This window comes from Camelus ferus, chromosome 23 (assembly GCF_009834535.1).
Source record: "Camelus ferus isolate YT-003-E chromosome 23, BCGSAC_Cfer_1.0, whole genome shotgun sequence".
NCBI classification, from domain to species: domain Eukaryota; kingdom Metazoa; phylum Chordata; class Mammalia; order Artiodactyla; family Camelidae; genus Camelus; species Camelus ferus.
In genome coordinates, this window is record NC_045718.1 from 32,562,854 (window position 1) to 32,568,910 (window position 6,057).

Consider the following 6,057-nt stretch of genomic DNA (forward strand, 5'->3'; position numbering starts at 1 on the left):
CATACACACATCCTGAATGGATGTCCTCGGTCCCAGGCCAGTGGGGGTGGCTGTCTTGAGTGGACGAATGAAACTGTTTTGTGTGTACTCCCTTGGGAAGCTGGGAGGGCAGGTGGAGGTGGGGTGGGAAGAAACATGGGATAAAAATCCTCTTTTTTTCTTTTTCCTTTTCCCTACAACAATCAAGTCGATAAAAATCTGGCTCTTGTCTATTTTTATTTTGAAAAACCACTCTCCTTAGCCCTATCATAATAGGAATTGAAGTCGGATTTTTGAGATCAGTTTGAGATTGGTAATCTTTGTTATTAACTCAGGGTCAGATAGGTCAAGATCCCAGGATTCATCAAGATGGCAAAACTAACCTACGAAGTTGGAAAATCGCTGGCGTGTTACCCTCGTCATGGAAATTGAAGGAAGAGACTGGAAGGGAGGCTCTGGGTAGCTGCTGCTTTTGTTTCTTGATTGTGAGGATTGTTACACAGCTGTGTTCTGTGCAGATTCAGTGAGCTCTAGGCATGTGATTGGTGCCCTTTTCTATATGGACGTCAGATTGCAAAGACACGCTTTAAACTGTTCAGTCCTATGCAATAATCAAAACTTGCAGTTTCACTCAGTTACGACTTCTCCTTCAGCTCTAACTAGGTCCTGTCACAGGTGGGCCTTTTGGAAAGGAAGTGTGTGTGTGGTGTGTGTGCGTGTGTGTGTAAGAGATGTCTGTGGTGTATGTGTGATGTGTGGTGTGTGTGTGTGTTGTGTGCTGTGTGTGTAGTGTGTGTGGTGTGTGATCTGTGTGGTGTATGTGATGTGTGTGGTGTGTGTGGTATGTGTGGTGTGTGTAGAGAAGACAGCTCCTCTCTGTCTTCCTCACCCATCTCTCACTCACTAGCTGCTTCTGACCCCCAGGTCAGGGGTTGGAAATTGTGAGGATGGAAAAAATGTAAGAAGAATCAAAACTGTCTAGGTTGGCGGGCATGACACTGGCAGAGTGAGTCTCGCCATTGCTCCTCCCAGAGCCCCATCCCCAGGTGCTGTGAGTATTGGCTACTAATGGCCCAGTTTCCCCCTTTTAGAAGAATTTATCCTTGACCAGGTAGAGGCCCCTCTGCTGGATGATGTCCCAGTTTTCCTCAACCTCCCCAAGTGTCCCCCCTTCCCCTACGTTACAAGCAGCAGCCAGTGATCAGCTGACAAGGTGTTAGAAGCCTGGGTCCCTTTCCACGGGACAGAGCAGAACTGTGGGACCAGTCAGAAGCTAACCACTTACAGAGACCACATCCTTCTTTTGTGCCCCTCTCTGTCCTCTCCTGATTCCCTTACCTCTGTCCCCTGAGAGCGCTCTCTCCGTAAACCACAAGAACCCCTGAGCTCGGTGCTGCTCTGAGGGAACCAGACCAAAGACAGCTGGCTCTGAGTGCTGCAAGCCTGGGGACAGTTGAAGGCTGATGTCCTCCCTGGGTTGTGTGTGGCTCTTGTCCACTCACTGGCAGTCTTTGGCCTGCAGATCCTCTCACTGGCTAAGGCTCTCCATTCCAGTGCACGGACCCCCTCAGCAGATCTTGGAAATCAGATGGTCCTCCACCAACATCAGTGCCCGCAAATGGCCCACATCTACTCCTTGGAAACTCAGGATACTTAGCTTGTGAACTCCACGGAGCACGCTGCCTAGTGCTGTCACCTCTCCTTTACCAGCCGTCCCTGACATTTTAAGGGTTGGTGGCTGAGAATAAGGCACTAGTCCCCATCATGCCCCTAATTATGAGGGGGGACATGTGACAATCTCTCTAAGGCTTCCCGGAAGAGCCTGTGAGAGTTGGGTGATATTCCTAGCACAGCCTTCTCCAGAGGGAGTCACAGAGATGTGAAATTATTATTGAGTGGCTTTTTGGATATTTTTATATCTGGTATTTATGTCTTGATACCTCAACTAAAACTTTCAATTTAACCTCCTGTTGCACCCAAGTGTTTGAAGAATGCTTTCAAGATGTCCAGGAAAGGTCGTTCCCCTGTACAGTACTGTATTACTCATCCTTCCCTGACTATCCTGGTATCTTACCCCTGTAGTTTTCCAATGGGGCCCATCAGAGACTGAATTCTCCACATGGTTCATGGGAAAATCCAGATGCTACTTCCTAGTGCTGAGAGGACCCAGAACGCTACTCTTACCATAGGTGATACCCCAAGTTTCTTCTCCCACACTGCATTACACATGTATGCGGTTAGATGTGAAGTTTCTGAACCAGATTGTATCTCAGGATGCCAGGGAGCTTCCAGGGGAGATTGAAAAACTGGAAAGATTCTGCTAATTCTGCCTTGGCATCCTCGCTCCCTCCAACAAACTCTTCTGTTCTCACTTTCTTCAACTGAAAATAAGAGAGTTATACTCTGAGATCCCCCAAGGTCCCTTTCACCTCAGATAGTCTGATTTTAATGGTCTTGAACTCAATTGTTAGGCTAATCAACGAGTCTGTTCAGAAAAAGTAGCTGGCGGGACATCCAGTCTCAGACACAGCCTTGGTCTGCCCAGCTGGTATTTGTCACAACAGTGTGATGGTATCAGGGGAAGCAAGACGTGTGAGCAAATGTCCCCTTTGGTGGAGGGGCTGTGAGTCTTCTTTTAGCTCCTTGGAACAGTCTTGGGGGAGAAAAAGGTTTAGCAACAACTGGAGGTCAGACGAGTCGGGCCCCTTTACAAATAGCAACCCTGTGTGTTCCTGTAAACAGATGTGAGGCAGCTCCTATTTTAACTAAATCACCCACTTGGCAACTGGACAACAACAGTAAACTGATTGTTGCTGGCTTCTGTCTCTGTCAAAAAAAAAAAAAAAAGTTTCCTCCCAGAAGCTTCTGAGCTTTTGGCTTTATTAAGAAACTTGATAAATATAGTTCAGTAAGTGTGTGGTCCATCTCGGATTTACAGCCAGCTCCCTAACCTGACCAGAAAGGGTCACAGTGTCAAAACATAGGCCTCGTTTTTTGCTTGGATTAGAGAAAAAAACCAAGAAAATGAGAAGCTCCTGGCTTCCTGACTCAGTCTCCCAGGTCTAGGGTGGCGGTCCCTGCCGGCAGCTCCTTCTGTCCTTTTCCGAGCTGCCCAGGCCTCTGCTCATGTGTGCAACCTTTTCAGAGACCTGTTGACAGGTTTGAAAATAAAGCAGACGATGTAAAGAACAACACGCAAGTCAGAGCTATACGAAAGGCAACCAGGCTGGCGCTGCCGGGCGGGGATTAGCGAGGATCAGCTGTCCAGCCAGGCTGCTCACGGGAGGAAGGCCTCCTCCAGGCAGAGATGCCCGGCTGCTATACTGGGCCCTCTCCATCCTTCTCAGATGCTCCCGGGGCTGTCCCAGAAGGCCAGGGCTTGAGGGCCAATGAATTGCCCGGATGAACCCCAAAGTAGGTGCGTGATGTGGTACTTGGGGAGTCTTTCCCCGAGGCCTGGTTCACCGCCTCTCACAGTGAGTGGCCAGGGACAGAACCAGGGGCTGGAAGCCAATGTGGGAGGGGTGGACTGGGGCGGAAGGAGACCCGCCAGTGGTGGTCAACCCCCGCGTGGCGTTGCTGGCTTTGGTCTCAGGTCCTGTGCTTCTAGATCTTGGGAGAAAGAGTAAAGCTGTGGACTGAGAGCAACAGTCAGGGAGTCTGAGGCACACATGAGGCGACAGTACTCACACCCTGGGCGGGGGTTAGTGGGTCTCCACGTCCTCTGATGTTCCTACTACTTTCATTCTGTTCTTTATTCACCCTGGTGGGCAAAATTATTCTTCCTCCTCTAACAGTCAAGCCTATTTGTACAATTACGTCAAGACCTCTCTGGGGAAAAAAAAAAGCATATAAAAGGTTCCTGGTATTGGGTATATTGGGTACCAGGGTACACTCTGAAAGGCCCCAAATAATGAGAGGAGCAGGGGGCACTTTACGGTGGCAGGTCATTTATAAAGAATACTCACAGTGATCTCATTTTAAAAAAGGGATGACCATTTTGGAAACCTTGTGTCCCCGTGCCTTCCCGTAGCTTGGTGTATCTTTCCACTCCAGCCCTGCTCTCGTGGTGCAGAATGTCGCTGTCAGGTCTGGTGTGAACAAGGAACAAACCCTCTGTAGGTGGGGCATTGGGGGTTGGGAGGTTACACCAATGAGACGGGGGCCTCTGGACTTCAGAGAGAAATTTTACAAACATGCTTTTCCCTCTAACCAGATTGAGTGATTGCACCCGCATCACAAAACCGTGAGGTTCACCACACTGTCAAGTACTGTCCAGCGATCCTGAAACACTGCTGAGACCAGAGTAGTCGGACAACAGGACTGGAAATGGATTGCCGTTGAAAATAGAAGGGTGCAAGGCTCTCTGGGTGGTTACAAGGGAACTTTCTGTCTTTAGAAGATGTATTAACTGGGTGGAGAGATTGAATGTACGCTGACGAAAATCTAGAAAGCATCGCAAGGGAATGCAAAGACTAACACAGCGAGGACACGTGAGAGCCAGTCTTTCTCTCCTAACATTCTCTACGATTCAGTCAGACTAGGGCACAAGGTACTCCTTTAATTGTTCTGCACATTTCTCTCTTTGTTCAAATTGTTCCCTCTTTCAGGAACATACTTTTCTCAGTCCCCTTAAGAGCCAACATTTCTTGAGTGATTACTTTGTGACAATGTGCTAAAGATGTGCATCACACTGACTGTCTCATCTAATTCTCACAAGCATGTTATGGAGCAGGTGTTAGCGTATCCCCAACTTACAAACTGACATAAAAAACAAGGTACTTGTCCAAGGTCGCGCTGGTAGAAATAGGTGGAATGGGACTTCCGTCTGGGACGGACTACGTCCTTAACCCTTAAGTGGGTCAGTAGAGAGAATCCTTTAAAGACCAGTTTGAGTTCAGGGGACTTTCTTTTCTCAGGATAAAGAGCTCCCTTGCTGGTGGCCCCAGAGTCCAGACTGGTACTTCCAGTACTATGTGACATTCCATGCTGCCCTACACCAGGCCACCTATGCTCCGATGTGCATCTTTGTCTGGGTCTGACATTGCCACATCGCATGTCCCCTGTGTGGCCCTAGTCAGGGCTCAACAAACGTCCCTGCTGATTTGACTAGTATATAAGCAAGTTAAAAAAATGTGATCATTTATTAGGCTTCTGCTTTGTACATAAATTATTTCATTTTCCCATACAACTTCTATTACTCTCATTTTCCAGTGAAGGATCAGACTCAGGAAGATGAATGACTTGCCTGAAGTCGCCGAAGTAGAGGGACGGAGTAAAGAACCAGCTGCCAATCTGTCAGCTCCCAGAGGTCTTCTACTATGTGATCTTTCCTTCCAAGCACTGGGAGGGTGGGGAGGGAAGGATGTGTCAGGGCTGGATGAGAACTGGCAGGTGAATTTCTCATGGGATCACGGCTTCCTGGGACCGGTGATTCTTTGTAATTCACAACAAATTTCGTGAAACCAAAGCATCAGCTGGTGGAAACAACTCCAGCCCAGAACAAACTAATTTTGAGTGCAACAGCCAGTCTTGTTGCTGCTCTGGAAAAATGAAATTTAGCAATTCTCTCCTTGATCCTCAAGGAGCTATCAAGTGCATGAAACATCATATGTAATCAGAGTCCCCGAGCCCTGGTGTCACTCTGCACAATTAAAACTGGGTTCTGCTATTCCCGGGAAACGTATTTTTAGTTTAAGCTGGGGTGTAATGAGATCTCTAAAAATAACACTGTGAAAGGTGAGGCTAAGCAAAGGGGGCTGAGTTCACCCGGTGCTGAGGCAATAAAACATTATTCATGGTCCATTTAAAGCTATGCAGCCCTGGGCCAACTTTTTTGCTTACACAGAAGATTGGTTCATCCTATTTGGACCTAACTCAGTTTCCATTGAAATGGTGGTGGTCTGAGCGAGAGGAACTTAGAATGCAGGTTATTAAGGAATCTCACCCTGGCTAAAGCACCTCGGGTGGGTTTGTCTCTGAAAGGCTCTGGTTACAAACAGGCAATAGATTTGACAACTGAGTGTTGAGACCACCCGGCAGCCCGGCCAGCTCACTGCCCTGCTGCGTGCTGGCTCC

The 6,057-nt window shown here is 48.2% G+C and overlaps 1 long non-coding RNA gene across 1 annotated transcript; it reads left to right on the forward strand.

Annotated features, from left to right (window-relative positions):
- Positions 1-3,306: 3,306 nt before the first annotated feature.
- On the forward strand, positions 3,307-5,361 carry LOC116659319. The gene is made up of 3 exons (XR_004314635.1): positions 3,307-3,397; positions 4,196-4,531; positions 5,194-5,361. It is a non-coding gene; the product is annotated as an uncharacterized LOC116659319 (long non-coding RNA).
- The last annotated feature ends 696 nt before the right edge of the window (positions 5,362-6,057 follow it).